This window comes from Silurus aristotelis (genome assembly GCF_946808225.1).
Source record: "Silurus aristotelis genome assembly, chromosome: 10".
NCBI classification, from domain to species: domain Eukaryota; kingdom Metazoa; phylum Chordata; class Actinopteri; order Siluriformes; family Siluridae; genus Silurus; species Silurus aristotelis.
In genome coordinates, this window is record NC_139583.1 from 25,337,565 (window position 1) to 25,356,102 (window position 18,538).

The following is an 18,538-nucleotide window of genomic DNA, read 5'->3' on the forward strand; positions in this document are numbered from 1 at the left end:
AAAACAAGTTCAAAAAGAGCTCGTGCTCTAACCTGATTGGTGGCTTGCTGCGCGGTTGACCGGTTTCGTTTTTATCCACTCATAAATGAAAAGGAAAAACTGATTTCAGAAAATGTGGTTTAGTAAAGCGAAGTTAAAGTAAAAGTCTCCCCAAATAGAAATACTTCAGTAAAGTACAGATACGCGAAAAAGCTACTTATGTACAGGAACAAAAAATATTTGTTATTTTATACAACTGCCATTCACTGTAATGAAGACCTGTTCGAGCATGACTCACCTCTACACACATACATCCCCCTGAACACATCATTTGCCAAAGTTTTTGACCTCAACCCCTCTGATTAACATGAATGAATTGGAACTGTCTAATTGTATTAAATATCATCCCCTATAAAAATCTATGAAAACTTTGTATACATTGCTTGATACAGCATATTTTCATACCATTCTGCACCATTTTTCATCAACCAATACTCATGCTTGGGCACTTGATCACACAGAATTGCAAAATGATCCTCCTGGAAGACACAAATTCTTCAAGGATTGTTTTGGAAATGTAAAAGCACCTACAGTATAAAAAGGATTGTTAATGTTAAATCACAGCAGGCATTCATACACTTGGATAAAACATCTTCAATAGAAGAGAAAGTACCATTTTTTTCTTCCACTACAGTTTCTGTGTTGAATGGATTGAGAAAAAAATGGAATACACTCTAGCAAACAATGATGTAAAAGGATGCAAATGATTGTGTTGTTCATCATCCTTAGAATTTTTCCACTCACAACTTCATTGTACATTTGTAGACCTTTCTTCTTTCTGGCATTCTTTTTCTTTCTTTTTTCTTGACCTATTGTACTGTACAGAAACATGAACATGCTGTATACTCATCAAGTAGTAATATAAGTGTTTTTTTGTGTCATGTGTGAGAGGATCTGCCAACACTCCGGAGAGAAAAAAAAAGGGCACATGAGTGGGCGAGAGAAATGACAGAAGGATGTGAAAAAAAAATGACAAAGTGATGGTGGAAGAGGGATTGACAGTGGTCTTTGGCAGGGACTCCACTAGCACAGGTTCCCTGCAGCGTGTAGGTCATAGATGAAGGGCAGGAGGAAAAAAAATATTTAACAACGAGTTTCTAAGGCACCAGATACACTGAGTAAGGAAGTGAATATCAATATCAATACCACAGCACGGTTGTTTTCACAGATCTATTGGATAAAAGGTGTTAATTTTGCATAAGAGCAACACTGATGTTACTACAGGATGTGATTCCAATCACAGGCAATATTAATGCAACCCATAAGTTGAATGCATTATAGTTCTTATAATAATGAGAATAATCGATTGAAATAAAAATATATATTTAACAAAGAAAAAAATTTGAATATTCTGTTTATGTGGATGTTCCTTAACCTTTATGAAAGGATTTTCCAATGTCAGTGCTTATTCTTTAGAATTGGAGTTTTTGTAATTAACTTAAATGGAAAGGAAAAAAACGTGTTGTATAGCTGTAACAATGTGATCACTTTAAGAGGGTGAGGTGTTGTTCATTACTACTAAAAAATTTGCAGTGCCTGCTAGATTATAAATTAACAATAATCTTTTTCAGCAAATTGCCCCTTATACAATAAGTAGCTTTTAGATGAAGCTATGTCATATTACAATTGACACATTTGTTTGGAATACATGCAAACGTATTATATCCATGTAGGTTAAATTATTTAAGGGATACTAAACCACTATGTTTTGTACCATAATTAATGGTACCATATTTACATACCATGTAATTCCTTATGCATTACATGTAATTAGAACAAACTTACAACAAAACAATGACCCAAAACATATTTCAAAGCTCTGTAACTGTTATTTAGGGACCAAACAGTCAATTGGATAGTTATGTATCTGGAAACAGCCTGCCCAGTGACTGCACCTAATACCAATTAAACTGTTTTGGGATAAACTGGATCACAAGTTTGAAAATAAATATCAAACTAGAGTAGAACACCTTTGTCAAGTCTTACAATCAGGCATTGCAAAATATTTCAGCTGAATGTAAATGACCTTCTGTATTGCAACAGTGTGCAAAGCTGTTACTCACGCTAAACAAGGAAGTTTATCATCTATTCATTTATATATTTGACTGGTTACAGTAAATCTTCATACCTTCATATCAACGTAAATTACTTGTTTTTTGTAAATTAATAAAAGGAACATGCAGGTGTCTCTCAAAAACTCTTAAAGACTAGGTCCAAACTTTTGACAGGCTCTGTACTCTTTGCATGTTGCGCATTTATTGTACATAATGAGGAAAATAAACGCTTCGAGACATCAAGTTGTGGGTGATGACTGTAACTTTGCTTTATATGAGTCTACATTATCCTCCTTACCATTGATCACTTTTAACAAGCCCTATAATGTTTTATTGCTAATGTGTATGTAGATACAAATTAAGAATGACTATTACTACGATAATAATGACAAGAGTCTTGAAGAAATTAATTGGGGTCTGTACATCACAAATATGAATGGTTGCACATTCAGAATGATGATGTATGCAGAAAATAAGGACACCCCGAAGACAGCATATGGGTAAGTAGCATTACATATTCACCTCCACCTGCAAGCACATACTTTTGGGAATACGTGGAACAACCATAGCCTGGATACTTCACAAAGCCGGGCTTTATACAATCGTGTTGAATAAAGAAACAAACAAACAAAAAAAAACATATGCCCAGGATAAAAGGCAGTTAATATATACACATATCAGCAAAGTCCTGTATGTTGGGAATTGGGTCTTGTATGGATCAGATATCTTTGTTGAATACATCTTAAAGATGCTTGATCAGATAAAAGATCAGAAATGGGGAATGTAGAGGCCAAGTCAACACTTTTTATCATGGCATGGCACGTTAACCTGTTGAAACCATTGGCCAAATTGGCTGTACTGCTGTTATATCACAGCAATGTTTGGGTAGATGGTACATGCCAAGGTAACAAACCAGAATATCAGAACCCAACGTGTCCCAGCCATACATTGCTAATGGCATCAAACTGTATCTGTTGGCTTGCCTTATTCCCATATCCTGGTGTCATCTCTTCCCCATGTAAGCAATGTAAATAATGTTAAATATGATGTTAAAGCAAATGTGGATCACGAGATAAGGGTACTTTCCTCCATTGCTCCATCATCCAGTTCTGATGCCCATGTTTCAATAGTTCACATATCCAAAGGTTAATAAACATGGTCACATAGTCATTCTAACTCAATTTTACTGAATAATACTAAAAAGTTTGGATATTCTATTCATTGATAATGTTATTAATAAATATGCTTTTGACCAAGCAAGATCAAAATCAGAATCCCAATTAGCAACAATGAAAAACACAAAGCATGAAAACATCAAACAAATTCCTAAACCCTCAGAATTGTCTGAATAGAAAATGGAGTAAGCATTGGCATTCTGTTAATTATAGAAAGGAGCCTCTGTGCAGTGACCATTCAGTAAACATTTGGCCTGATGAAAATGGATTTGTACATTTACATAAAGTTATTGGACCTTGTGATATCCAGAAACGGAAAAAAAAGGAAATGCGAAACGACAGCATCTAGCTATGCATGACTACCTCTAAGTAGATACCAGATGTCACCATGATGGGCTTCAGAGTGGCACAACGGGATGGATACACTGTCTTTCCAAATAGACCTGTCTGTCACCGAGCCATAGACCTACTTGTCTCCTCTCCTGAAGAGCTAAAACATCTCTCTCTTAAACAAATAGCCAGTGTAGCCTTAATAATAAGACTTTGGTTTTTGGTTTTGTTTTTGTTTTAGGGTTCATTGCTTCTGTTAAAGGTAAACTTTTTTTTTTTTTTGCAGAAGTATAAAGTCGCTACTGGGAAGTCAAATGTGAAAACTCGATTATGTTGCCCCTCTGACTCCCATATCTAAAATTCTCATATCTACAAAACCTTATTACTTCAAGCCAGAGGAATTGCCAGTGTATTCAATGATTTTACACATCTTACTTTACCACAAAAGAAGAAAGTTCACAAAGTGCATTATCAAAAGTTGTCCCAGATGTTTTGTACATCTCTAGTATGGTAATAAAAGGTTAATATGGTATAATCGTTGGTATTATTACACCTCATGTGGTAATTACTAGTGTTAACAGCAATGGCTGGTCATTATATGAAATGGGATGTGAAAATCTATTATTTATCAATATTTTGTCCAATTAACTCTAAAGAATTTAGGCCACATTACAAATAAATATATAAATAAAATATCACATCAATTCAGACAAATTATTGAAAACATTTAAAAGCATCCAGCGATCCATTATCTTGAATGTATTTCTTTTTTCCTTTTTTTGATGGTTCTTTACATTAATGATCCGTTACATTAATGACATTTGGTAGATACTCTTACCAAGAGCGACTTACATTCATCTCATTCATACAACTAATCATCTATGAGGTTGAGGGCCTTGCTCAAGGGCCCAAAAGTGACAGCTTGTTGTGGCTAGTATTTAAACTTATGACCTCCAGACCAAAGTCATATGTCTTAACCAATAAGCTACCATCTCCCATAAAGACTAGTTTGATAAATGGCAAGTGCCTTTGAATATCAAATACTTTAAATCAGATCATTTATATTGTACTTTGATTGAACAATGTGTGTTCAATGTATCTCCTCTAAAGGTATTTTATTTGTGGGGGAAAATGGAGTAAATAATACACTTCCTATTGATGACACCTGACAGCAAAGCAGGCTGAAAAAAAAGTGGGACAAAAAAAAAGGGGGACAGTTTGATCTGCATAATCACCTTACATGACTCTCATTTAAAGAGAAAAGAAAAGAAAAGAAAAGAAAAGAAAAGAAAAGAAAAGAAAAGAAAAGAAGAGCTTCACACACATGTACTTTACAGCAAAGTGAAAATGTTCCCGCCATGTTACACCCCTGGAGCACAGAGAGTTAAGGGCCTTGCTCAAGGGCCCCAAGAGTGGCAGCTTGGCAAAACCAGGGCTTGAACCATTGACCTTCTGATAAGTAACCCAGAGCCTCAATCACCAGAGGCTGTAGGAACCTACAGTCTGGACTACAGTCTTATTTCTCTGCATCTTTCACACGAATTACCAAATGATTGGCTTGATTCCACAAAGTCCAATAGTATCCACCTTTTTGTCAGCATCAAACAACCTCATATGATTGCCAAAATTTTAACGTCATATTATTTTGTTCGTTTTCACTCGAACTGAGTCATGCGAATAGCAACAAGATCGAAGGCATGTTAATTTAATCAGTACATGAAACTTGGGACCCCACTGCTCATCAGCTGCCAGCTAAAATAACTTCTGCATGTCATCTGCAAATTAACCCTCGTCTACCTACGGATGTGCATGTTTTTGATCATGTGCCTAATCAGTCTCTGCTAATTCATTCCAGACCACCCTCTCATCACTGACTCTCATATTAGCACCACAGCAAAATATCGAAAAGTTCAGAATTTGTTTTTCTGAATTTCATATATATGATTTTGTTCCAGGCTGCTTTTTAATTCCTTCTTTATTAGTCTCAGTTCTAATCTTCAGCTCTTAATAAACTCCAGAAGATTTGGAAATTAAACTCAACAATACTCTGAAAGCATTCAATCATTATTTGATTTGTATAAAAATACCCAGACGTCTCTTTAACTTTCACAGTCCATTAATAAACCCTCAGATATTCCATATATGGGCTGCTCACTTCTACACTTCCATTCTCTCAACAGCACTCTGGAAATGTTTTAGTTTTTTTTCCCAATCTGATCATCTCTGACTGCAATATTTACATCTTACACTCTTCCAAACCCATATTATAAGGCACCATTTTTCTCAAAACTCTGATATTTGCTAGTAAATTGCTGGCTTCTAACCTACAGATTTTTATCTTGCTCATCTCATTATTGTAAATATTGCCTGTGTGGTATAAAATCACAATAGAAATAACATTTTCAACCTTTGTTTGAACAGCTCCTAATTTGACTCTTAATAATTCATCATCTGCAACTACAGTACAATTTGTTGTTGATTTCTTACCTATGTCTCTCGAGTACATGAGCAATTAACCCTTAGTGCCTTAATTGAGTACTAGGCATGTATTATTTTATATATGATTGTCATTTTTTATTCACCCTAAGCAGCTACTTAGAGTCTAAACAGCTCCCAGTTGTGCGTATGTTTCACTGCAAAGGCGATTAAAGTCATTACTCCATATTATATTTAGTGCATGTATAAGGGAAATTTGGGAGTTGGACAAACAAGGTAACAAAGTAAAGTCCTGGAAGAAATGCAGCAAATTGCATTCATCAAGATTAAAGGCTAAGCTGCATGGCTAGCTAGATTTTGTTGTGTACTCACAATGAAATTGCTGCTAACGTTTTTATGGGCAAATCAAACACTTCAAGCCCAATGCTAGCACGGCTTATATAGGAGCTGTGACAAACACATTTTCCTCTTAAATTGAAACCTAAACCGTTTTATCATCCTAAATGGGATGGCAGTCCATTATAGGGATCATGTATAGATCCATTCCCACCTAGGTGCAATTAGTGTAGCCGATCCACTTGTCTATGAGCATGTTTTGAAACCGGAGATCCTCAAGGAAACAACATACAGACAGAACTGTGTCAAGTACAGCAGAACGCAAGACACGCAAAAGCAAATTTGCCAATTTAATGAAGCTGATCGCAAAAAAACAATAACTTTATCAAAAAAACAGTCAACTAGTCATGTATTTAGCAAATAGCAAACAAAACTAAAAAAATTTTAATGTGTGAAAAACAGGTCAATAACAAGGTTGGAAAAGACAATATCAAGGCTTGGTATGAACAGATGCACTGAGAGGAACTAAGCGTATACTGACAGAAAAAAACAATGAAAGAAAGAAGATTTAGACATGTCACATGTACAAGACAGCACAGTGAAAATCTTTCTTTGCATAACTCTGCAATGTTAAGATGCTGGGGTCAGACACAGAGGGTTAAGGGCCTTGCTCAAGGACCCCAAGAGTGGCAGATTGCCAATACCAAGGCTTGAACCCTCAACCTTCCGTATAAGAAACCCACAGCTTAAAGGCTCTGAATATTTTGCATGAGAGTAATTAAGTACACCTGAAGCATGTGTAAGGTGAAGGAACATGGTCATGCTTAATTGTGGCCATGCTTGCAGGTTGAAATCACTGTTGGGAGCCATGAAGCTTGCTTACAGCCAGTAAAGCTAGCTGCTGCACCTATGTGTCATTTGAAATAAAACAAACAACATTTACAGTTTATGAAAAACTGCAATCGCAAAATTGTTTTGGTTCTGATTCTCATAGGTTTTAACTCAGTTTCTAAATTGTTTGCCTTGCCCACTTTGTATCGCCTATGGTTGTGTAATCGCCTGTCACACACAAATCAACTTCTCAAGTTACAAATAAATGAGTCCTGGACATTTTGGTGCATCGCTGCTGCTCTAAATGTAAGGTAATAATTGCCAAATGGCATCACAGCACAACCACATACTGTACACAATCTTCCCCAAACCAGTATTCATACACATTCCCACCATTTTGCAAACGGATTTTTGCACACAGCATGCGAGACCATTTACCTCCCAGTCATGTGAAGTAATCTTTTCATTTCACTATTTCCTAAAAAAAACTTAAAAAAACACAGTGGGATCATATTAAAATTAAACGCACATTTGCCTACAAAGCAACTATGCATTTGGGTCTCATATTTGAAGCCGGACTTTTTTATAATATCTTGCCAACAAACAATCCGGCTTCCCATTCACACAACAGCGTGTGAGATAATTAGACTGCTTTTAGCCAAAGAGTTTTTCAGAGCCTGCCACTCTTAATGGCGCCTTGCCTTTGACCCTCTACCATTAGGAGCAGTGTGAGTTCAACCCACGGTCATTAGCCACTAGACATTGCAATTCTGCATGTGCAAAACCAGGCCCAGCATGAAGGGCAGCCGAAGCTGGGAATTGTGTTTACATAGCTGCTTGTTGGGTGATCAGAAAAAGAGAAAGAGAGTCGGGGAAATGAGAGCAGTAAATAATAAGAGGAATAGCAACGAAGGAGGGGAAAAAAGAGTCTAGAGTGAACTGAGCAGGATGTGAGGATGAGAAGATGGAGTAGTAATGAGTTGAAAATAAAGATGATATTAGGAACTTGGTCTGGAGGATAAAAAGTACAGGGCTTGTTTTCACTTGTTTAAAGTGTGATGTGTTGTGAAACATTAAATAATGTAATACCCAAGTACCTTCAAAACTGTTTTGTATATTATCACTGGCAATATTCGTGCAATCATTCAAATAGACAAGTAAAGTAAAATCATTATTTTAAAGTAAGGTTTCATAAATACATTTCTATTTTTACACAGACTCACACAGGTAAAGTGATCTACATGATTTTTTTTAATTGATGTGGTTGTCGAAATGCTTATTGAGGCTGTTGGGTCATTATATTGACACTACAGTGCAGCAATTTGTAACTTAACCACTGGGTTAGTGACTGAGTCAATTTCAGTGGCAGCAAAAACAATGCAGATGTGATTAACCCATCAGGCCAGGGGCTTCATAAAGGGAAAGACTTTTGATTTGCTGTAACCCAATCTGAGTAAATGCCATAGAAATATCCAATGGTGGTGAGCAGAAAGAGTGGAGACATGCAAGCACAAAATATGCAAGTGGACATATGGTGTATCGCAGCTGCTGATTTGTCTGATTTTTTAATTAAATCCGCTAATTTCACTAATGCATTTCTTACAGTGGTATAAGGACAATGTCGGCTTAATACTTAACACTTTGGCTAATTGATTGGAAGGTTGGTGGTTAACACCACCACAACCATAACACCGCTAAGCTGCCACTTTTGAGCCCTTAATCATGGACACAGTACCATTCTCTGACCCCAAATCCTAACAAACTGGGACATGAAAAGAGAAGAATTTTGTGGTGATTCATTGTATATGTGACAAACAGAGACTGGTTGTTTACCAAGAACAGCACTTCTTCAGCACTTGATGACCATCCGTGAAGTTTGCATTTATGAATACACCTATATCTTGTCAGATTAGCATTAGCTGTAAAGGATATGGTAATTTATGAGCATGTCAAAAAATACTGCCAACATGCTAGCAAAATATAATGCTAAAACAAGGAATATTATTCATCTTCCTAGTTAGAATGATGAAAAAAGAGTTCATGATGTGTTGATTTTCAAGGACAAGCTGTATTCAGAATGTTTCAGTATGGACAAATATCAGTCACTGAATAAATATTTCTTTTTAGCAGCATGATCAAGATTGCACATAGACAAGATCATTTCTCACTTTTAACTATGAATAAATAAATAATATTTCAATAATGTTAATGTTAATAATAATGTGGGTTTTTTTTTTTATTTTTTTTTTTTATGTTTGTTCGCTTGTTTGATGCAATTATTAGCCAAATAGAATCACCCCCTCCCACCACCAAAACATAACAAAATGATCAAACTTGACAAGCATAATTCCATTTTAAAGTGTTTTACATTAAATGCACTTCCCTGTAAGCAAACCCATCAAGACTGAAGCAGTGTGGAACGGTAAAGCGCTTCTTTTAAATTTAAGAAATGAACCAAACATATTTTTCACACTTTCTTTAAAAAAGCACGAAAAACATGATGTGCAGAAAGGGTTATCCTGTAACTGTGATTGAAAACACTGGCTTGTAGGGTCCTTAGAGCTTTTTTCATTTCGAGTTTCAATCATTTGACCAGAACCAACCAATATCGTGTAGTAAATTACACGATATTGAATTATTGCAATACAGAACATGGACTGAACCTTATCTCAACCCTAAAATTTAGGTTATGTCTAGAGAAATTAATTATATGTTTATTAGGTATGTTATTTCTTGGAATTTAAATGGCAGTGGTATCTTTCATCGTATGTGGTGAGTAGGATATCAATAACCTCTGCTGCATTGATCAAAACCTTTTAAAATCAGTTTACTGGCTTAAGTCAGATTGCCTTAAAGAACAAGTCTTATCCATCAGATATAATCCAGTGACAAAAGCTTCTACTCTGTCAACTAGAAACATTTTGACTAAAAGATTTAACCTGAAGAGCACTGAGCATTGCAGTATCAATTTTTACATAAGGATTCCTCAAGGTAACCTTTGGGTTCAATAGATTCAAAATGCATTCACCAATAAGAGGAACCTGGAGGACTTTGTATGATTATGCTTATGATCCAACATAACATACCATCTTTTCGCTCTTTCCTTTTTCTATAGCTTAAAGTGAATGCATGCAGATGCCTACACCCACATTACCGATTCTTAACAATCCAAGGGCCTTGGCGTGGAGACATAGACAGGCAACACTGGAGAATTCTGAAGACTGTTGTGCCTCAGGGTCACACCATTCTCTATAATAGACTTGCGCTTTCAAATTCCCAGTGTGCTGACAGACGGGACAAGTCAGGCTGAGGGACATGACATACTGTGTGTGTGTATGTGTGCGTGTGTGTAAGAGAGAAGAAGAGAGAGAAAAAGAGAGAGTGAAAGAGTAAGAGAGAGAGAGTGAGTGAGAGAGAGAGAGAGAGAGAGAGAGAGAGAGAGAGAGAGAGAGAGAGAGAGAGAGAGAGGAAAAGAGAGCGACAAAGCAGTAAGACAGCCTCACTTTCATGTGTGAAGAAGACAGAAAGGGTGGGATTAAGCCAAATACTGCCTGGGGTGCCAAAAAGGATGGACTCTTCAAAAAATCATTTTCTCCACCAGAATTCCTGAAAATACATTCTTCCCTATGCCTGACATCGCCTTCAGAGACATGTAATCACACACCGAGCATTTGACAATAAGCCAAGTCACATCTAGAGTACATTTATGGATAGGGATGGCATCAGCTGGGTGTGGCACACATCTTTTCATCTTTTTCACAATCCAGAGCCATACAACAAAATAACATGGCCAGATCAATAGTGTTAAGCATATTTCATACTGCCCTCATACTAAACAAATACAAAGTGCTGTTTAATCTTTAGGTGCAATCAGTCAATATTTGGCAGGGAAGCTCAGTTGTACTAAGTGTCTTGGTCACAGAGCTGTCAGGCACCTGACAGGGGAACTAATTGGTGGTTGTTTGTAGCACATTACACGTGTAAAGTCTGTCGAATTTGGACTGGATATGACCTTCCAAATGTCATCTCTGCTAACCAGGTTTTCATGTGGGTGCAGAATTGTTTTAAGCAGTGTATTAGACCAAGCAACGCTCAGCAAAGGTGTACACGGTGTATTCGAACACCAAAGGGATGTCTGCTTTGTAAATGTCCACAGCCAAGCAAAATGCAATAGCACTCTTGACGTTAGCAGTGTTTATTTAATGCTCATGGGGATGCATGAATACGAAGCTAGGAGGTCCTGGATCGTGCTTAAAAGAGCATGTTGGGCAATTCAATTGTGCGGAAGGGGGATGCTGTCCAAGGTGCTGAATCCTATTAACTTGTACGGACTAGAAAGGACTCAAGAGAAACAGGAATATGTATACAAGTAAACCAGTATATTCATTATTAGATATCACAACTAAAGGTCCACAAATAGAACTGAGATTCTAACAAATCACAATAATTAAATGACAGATTGGGGTGTGATATATTCATTTCACCGGTTCTAAATTTAGATTATGCATCGGCGCCAAAAATCCATACGCTCTCTCATTAAATCTGGATGCTGATTACACAAGAGAAAGAAAAAATTACAAGGATTGTTCTACCTTATTTTTGGCTTCGGATGTTTTCTGAGCTCTTGCGCTGAACTTCGCCTCCGTGCAACACGCCAAGAGGAGCTTCGAGGAACACCGGATTGCTTTTATTTGCGCTAAGTCCAGCACTTACATCCACACACGCGGACACACACACGCACACATCCGCAAACATATAGAGACATATAAAACAAGCGGCTTATAGCAGCAGCCCAACGCGAGTTGTGTTTTTCCGGAGTAGAGACGCACTCCGAGTCATTGCGCTCGCGCTCGGCTCCTGTAAACGCTGCTCCGACGTCCTTGGCAAAGTATCCACATCTACATTCATCAAACCTCTGGGAACCTATAGCGCATCCTGAGCGATGTAGTCCGCTGTAAAGGCATCCGTGCACGCCAAAGCGATCAGGGCGGAGACGGGATAGATGCGATGGATGGACGCATACAACAGGGAGACTGCTGTCGGTATTATTATTAGTAGTAATATTTGATTCTTTTACGCAAAAATCAACCGACAGGATCCGAAATTCTCCGAATCTGGTCGGGTCCGAAACCTGGAAGAAATGTCCCCGTGATGAGACAGAAACTGTCCTGCCACTGGGAGCTGAATTGGTCACGCTTCCTCCTCCCGACGCGGTTCCGCGCGCGTGTGTGTGTGTGTGTGTGTGTGTGTGTGGGAGAGAGAGAGAGAGAGAGAGAGAGAGAGAGAGAGAGAGAGAGAGAGAGAGAGAGATGGTGAGAGATGGTGAGAGAGAGAGAGATCCTCCTGCGAGTTTTATTTAGATAAGCTGCACTAGACAGACAGACAGACAGACAGACAGACAGACCGACAGACAGACAGACAGACAGACAGATAGATAGATAGATAGATAGATAGATAGATAGATAGATAGATAGATAGATAGATAGATAGATAGATAGATAGATAGATAGATAGATAGATAGATAGAAATGGAAGGAAACAGGACACAAAGAGGTGTGCATGTGCACTGAAAGAGGTGGTGTTCTTGAATTTAAATTAGTGCAAATATAGTGCGTGAACTGAATGGGTCCCTGATTTAAAACGTGACCTGCATTCTTATTTCCATCCCCTCAGTGATAAATGATTAAACTGAAGGATGACACGGTCAATACCTGGGTGATTTTGTAGGGATACAGTTACTGATTGTAGCCCCGCTGTGGCTATGTACAATTTGCTTAATTCAAATTACATTTTTAATTTATGTTTGGTCAAAGGTGGTCTTATTGTGGTCTCTTTCCACTCATGGGAGGGGACGAGGGTGACACCTGCAATGTCAAATTTAATTTACATGTTCATATTCATATGTAGTCACATTGGAATATGGGAGTATGTACGAATAAGTACATGTAAACAAATATCAGCTTTTTAACAGATTCCTTGGAACCTGGGTCTCATTTCAGCATTCCCATTTCTTGGTTCCCATTTCAACATTCCCATTCCTCGATTCCCATTTTAGCATTCCCGTCCCTTGGTTCCTATTTCAACATTTCCATTCCTCGATTTACACTTCAGCATTCTCAATCATCGATTCCCACTTCATCATTTCCATTCCTCTGTACCCATTTTAGCATTTTGACAGTTTGCTTTGGGAAATATTTGTTCTTTTTTTTTACAATAGAAGCTTTTATTGTAGCGATATTGTGGTTACTTTTATTTACACAGATTAAAATCCATAATATATTTCTACAAAAATGCTATCTCTGTCATCATCAGCAATGTTAGGATCTAGATTTTGGGTCTTTGATAGGTCCTTTTTAAAGGATTTAACACAGTTAATATTTTAATTCATCCACATCATCGATCTATCTATCTATCTATCTATCTATCTATCTATCTATCTATCTATCTATCTATCTATCTATCTATCTATCTATCTATCTATCTATCTATCTATCTATCTATCTATCTATCTATCTATCTATCTATCTATCTATTTTTTACTGTAAAGCACACCATGGAAGAAATCATTTCCAATGCTCATCTCCACAATAGTATTCTGAGGCCCTTTTACAAATACACCAGGGAGCCACAGAAAGAAACCAAATTTCTTATGTGGAATCCTTTGTTAACACAGCAGAAGAGTGAGTGAAAGATGTGTTCTCCTGGGGTTTGTGTTGCACTGAACCCCATTACTAACAGAAAGCTACATTCACACTTGAGTTCACTGATATGTATGAACTTTCCAGTTTGGTTCCTGATTTAAGTAAACTTCATAAATGCTGGATGATCAGAAAACAATTTAACACATTGGAGCAGAGAATCATTGCCTGTGGTGCAGACAGTGTTCCAGTTCATCCGAATGGGGTTTAAGGCATAGTAAAGACCACTTAAGGTCCTTCTACACCAACCTTTATAGACCATGTCTTTATGCAGCTTGTTCTGTGCACAAGAGCATTATTTTACTGAAACTGGTTTGGTTTACTACGATCCAGTTAAGTAGTAATGTTACGACATACAAAGACATTGTCTAGCTGGGGAAATGTGTGGCCATTTATAGGTGTTATGGTCAAGTGTCCACATGTGTTTGGCCACACAGAGGGAATTGAGAGTTCAGTAGCTCAGGCTATGGGTTACTGATCATAAGGTTGGGGGTTCAAGCTGTAGCATTGCCAAACTGCCACTGTTGGGCATTTAAACAAAGGCACTTAATCCTATCTGCTCCAGGGGCACCATACCATGGCTGACCCTGTGTTCTAACTTCAGCTTCCTGAGAGGTTGGTTTATGCAAAAACATTGCATTTCATTGGCTCTGTACTTGTACTCTCACACTGGTAATAAAGTATTCTGCATCAATTTGACAATAATTTTAAATTAAATCTAATATAATTTACTTAGACACTCTTATTAATGACTTATTAAGGGTTATTTGATGAGTGAATGGTTCTAGGTTTGAGGGGGTTGTTGTCTATAAGAGTCAGCATAAATCATTTAAGTGTCCTTTCAGAGGGACGACCCAAAGATCTAATAACATATCTGGTTCCATGGGAAGTTTTTCTTTCCATGTTACAGTGTGAGTACAGTCTTCTATGAACCCATGAACAAAAGCACACTTGAATTTGTTAGGTTCAGTATATTTGATGTTACGGTTTTCAGCTTCTGATTAACCCACAGTATATCAATTAAACCTGGTTACTCCATAATTACACCTTAATCATACCACTGCATATACATACAAGATTTTATCATTTAAATTGAGAAAACCCTTTTAAAGTACAGATTGGTTAATAACATAAATCACAAAAATGATGTTTTAATTCCAATATATTGTTACATGGGGGAAGTGTTAGCACAGTGTTTAAAACATTGGTCATCTGATTTAAAGGTTTACATCCCAGTAGCATCTACCTGCCACTGCTGGGCCCCTTAGCAAGGCCCTTAACCCTCAATTGCTAAGCTGAATAAAAAAGAAATCAATTGCTCTTGATAACAATGACTGCAAGTAATTAATGAATTTTGTGTTTAATTATTAAAACACGTGCAATCACTGATGTGTTGCAATGTTTGCTAGGAGTCTCAGGTGTTAGCATTTTGTATCAGTTTGTACATTTTCTGTCATGAACTACTATTGTTTTTCTTGGTCACATGACAATGTTTTTGTCGTATCTACTAACATTTGCTAATTTTTTTAATTATATAATGTTTATGAATATTTATAAAATATTTCAAAGCCTAAAGTTCTAAATCATCTAGTTCAGCTCAGCTTTGTTCAAGAATTATTGGCTTTCATTTGATTCTCATTGTCAACACACCAACCAGTTTTTTGGGGGTAGGTGTACCCAAAACTATTTCTGTATATATATTTTTACCATCCTTGTTACCTGTGAGTCACATTTCAACACTGCCAGTAGAAGTGTTCAAGAAGCGACCTGGATTTCCACGAACAAACAGAAACTTCTTTTCTATAATTGAAAACAATGCTAACAATATTTCCTCTCAAGCTGTTAAAGCTCATGTTGATGTAAGAGGGCAGTGATGTGCCAGAGTAGGAAGTTCAAATAAAATAAAGATCTGATGAGGTAAAGGTTAACCACAAAATTTAGAATATCTTAATTCAAGCATCAAGACATTTTATATGTTCAAACACATTTTCTTTTACACACTGCAGCTATTCCTTTCCCTTTTTTTGAAATATGCGACTTCTGGACTGAAATATTTTCTAAGTACTCCTAGAGGGAAAGTCATACTCTGCATTTCTAAGAGGCGTTTTATCTCTAAAAACTTTGTTGCCTCACTTCCTCAACATGCCACAGCAGTACGACGTCTAACCTGCTGGTCCAAAATGTCAACAGCAATCCAGTATTCAGTCCAAACACACACGCACAGTAGGTTGTTTGCACTGTTGAAAGAAGAAAGAGGCAAAAAAGCACAAGAACATAGGGGGTTCTTTTTTCCACCCTCATCACATCAGCATGCTATCAAGCGTAGATAAACCTACATTATACACCCAAGCCTTAATGATAATATGAACATTTTTAATAATATAATAAAAATGTTTTAGCATTAAGTCAACATGCAAATGAGATGAAAATAGTACAGATAATGTACAAACATCCAGCTGGCTAATCTGCTTCTTCGCAGCATGCTTAAGAGAAGGAACTTGTGAAGAGCAAATAGAGAAAGTACTGCCCTAAGTATAATTCATTTTTCTATATATGTTCACTAAATTATTAAGTAATTCTGCTAATTTAACTCATTGGAAAAATACATATCCAAATTAATATCCTGTGGCATGTTAACAGCATATTGTTGAGAATAATACAAGTAACAAATAAAGGCTTGTAAATTGGGGTGTAATGGTAACATATTGAATGAAGAGTGGCATAATGTTCTCCACACTAAATCTGAAGTCGAATATTTGTAAATAAATGAGTTAAATTGATTGATGGATTGATTAATTGATTGACTAATATATTTATTTATTTTTGCCCACACATTACAATGGCTATTAATTGAAATAATAATGAGAATATTGTTTTTTTTTAACTGTTCCATTTAATGTTGCATCCCCATAGTTTCTTGTTGTTACTTATGACATTAACACTGATATGAACACTCATTCTTTAAGCCCAGCAGCTTCTCTACTGTTTTTTTCTTTTTTCTTTTTTAAATACAGTTACTACACGTTGTACACATATGTTTTATATGTTACTAAGAATTTTTTATGCACAATCTAATCTGTCCTGATTCTCAAGATTTCGGAAAAGGACTATGCTTTATATGGAAAACTGCACCAATGGTGTAATACAGCCAATATCAAAATTTTAATTTCTACTTACAACATGAAATCCCCCCCCCCCACCCCTTTCCAGTTCTTTTTTAAAATCCGATATTGGCCCTAATTATATGCGGTTTTCTTCATTTACAAGACAGACGGACGAACAGACAGACAGACAGACAGACAGACAGACAGACAGACAGACAGACAGACAGACAGACAGATAGATAGATAGATAGATAGATAGATAGATAGATAGATAGATAGATAGATAGATAGATAGATAGATATATAGATAGATAGATAGATAGATAGACAAACAGACAAACATATAGTTAACACCACACAGACACCTGTGCTCTGGATTAACCCACTTATAACATTTTAAGCCATAACTGTAACAGTGTAGCAGTTTTTTAGAAAAATAATTAGAGAGCTCAAGAAACATTTGTTTTATTCAGATCACAGGGAAAAAAAATAATTTCTGGACTACCGCAGAGGCATGATATTATTAGAGTATATACTACATGTAGTATAATAACAGAGTTTTTAGACAGTGTTGCCATGTTTAAGTCTGTATGACAAAAATGAACAAAGAATGTTCTTTCTTTCATTTCCCAGCAATGAATATAACCCACTGTGCGTTTGAGTTTGGACAGAGCAGTCGATTTGTGTTGACGTGTTTCTTCTCACTGTATATCCATGTTTTAAGAAGGTGGCCTGCAGTGTCGAGTTCACAGGCCTTGCAAAGCACAAAGCAACTCTGTATCCTTAGAGAGAGAGAGAGAAAGAAAGAAAGAGAGAGAGAGAGAGAGAGAGAGAGAGAGAGAGAGAGAGAGAGAGAGAGAGAGAGAGAGCGAGAGAGAGAGAGAGAGAGAGCTCCACTCTGAACTTGCTGACACAGAAAGAACACATCTTATTCCTCATAAAACATTGTCTTTGCAGATGATCGCTTCCTGACCATAACACTGACATTACCGTTTCGTTTTATAGCCCTAAGAAACAATTTACCATTTTATGACAGGAATTTGGTCTGCACTGCACAGACACACAGAGTAGAGTGTGTTGAAGTACTTTATTCTGTTTATTATTTAGCAGTCTATGTTTTGTCCAATTACCTAGGCATCATTTGCAGCAATATATCTGAATGGATCATTTGAAAACTTGCAGTTTATCTTACTGTCATCACATAGACAAAATAGGTCTATAAAAGCTTTTCAGAAGGTTTCCAATGGCATCTAATAAAAAATTAAGATACTAAGGAGAGATATAGCCAGGTGGCAAATAAAGGAAGCAAATGAGGCAACTTAAATAGCCACTATTTACAACCGTGGTCAGCTGAAAAGCATCTCTGAACACACAAATTAAACCTCAAGGCAGATGGGCTAAAACAGCAAAAAAAAAAGTTTAACAACTGAAATTTGAGTCTTCAGAGGGCAGATGATCAGAGGTCACATAATGGCTGAGGCGACTATTTGAACAAAGTACAGTGTCAGGATGAACATGCAGAGGGTGGAATAACA

At 36.8% G+C, this 18,538-nt stretch overlaps 1 protein-coding gene and 1 long non-coding RNA gene across 3 annotated transcripts in view; one reads left to right on the plus strand and one right to left on the minus strand.

Annotated features, from left to right (window-relative positions):
- LOC310732431 (leucine-rich repeat and fibronectin type III domain-containing protein 1-like protein) overlaps positions 1–12,533 on the minus strand; it is a 190,196-nt gene extending 177,663 nt beyond the window's left edge. For both annotated transcript variants that reach the window (XR_014535473.1, XM_083552979.1), the window contains exon 1: positions 11,794–12,533. The gene's annotated coding sequence lies outside the window, so the exon portion shown is untranslated. The remainder of the gene's footprint in view (positions 1–11,793) is intronic.
- Positions 3,895–12,422, plus strand: LOC310732592. The gene is made up of 2 exons (XR_014535525.1): positions 3,895–10,582; positions 10,630–12,422. It is a non-coding gene; the product is annotated as an uncharacterized lncRNA (long non-coding RNA).
- Positions 12,534–18,538: the final 6,005 nt, after the last annotated feature.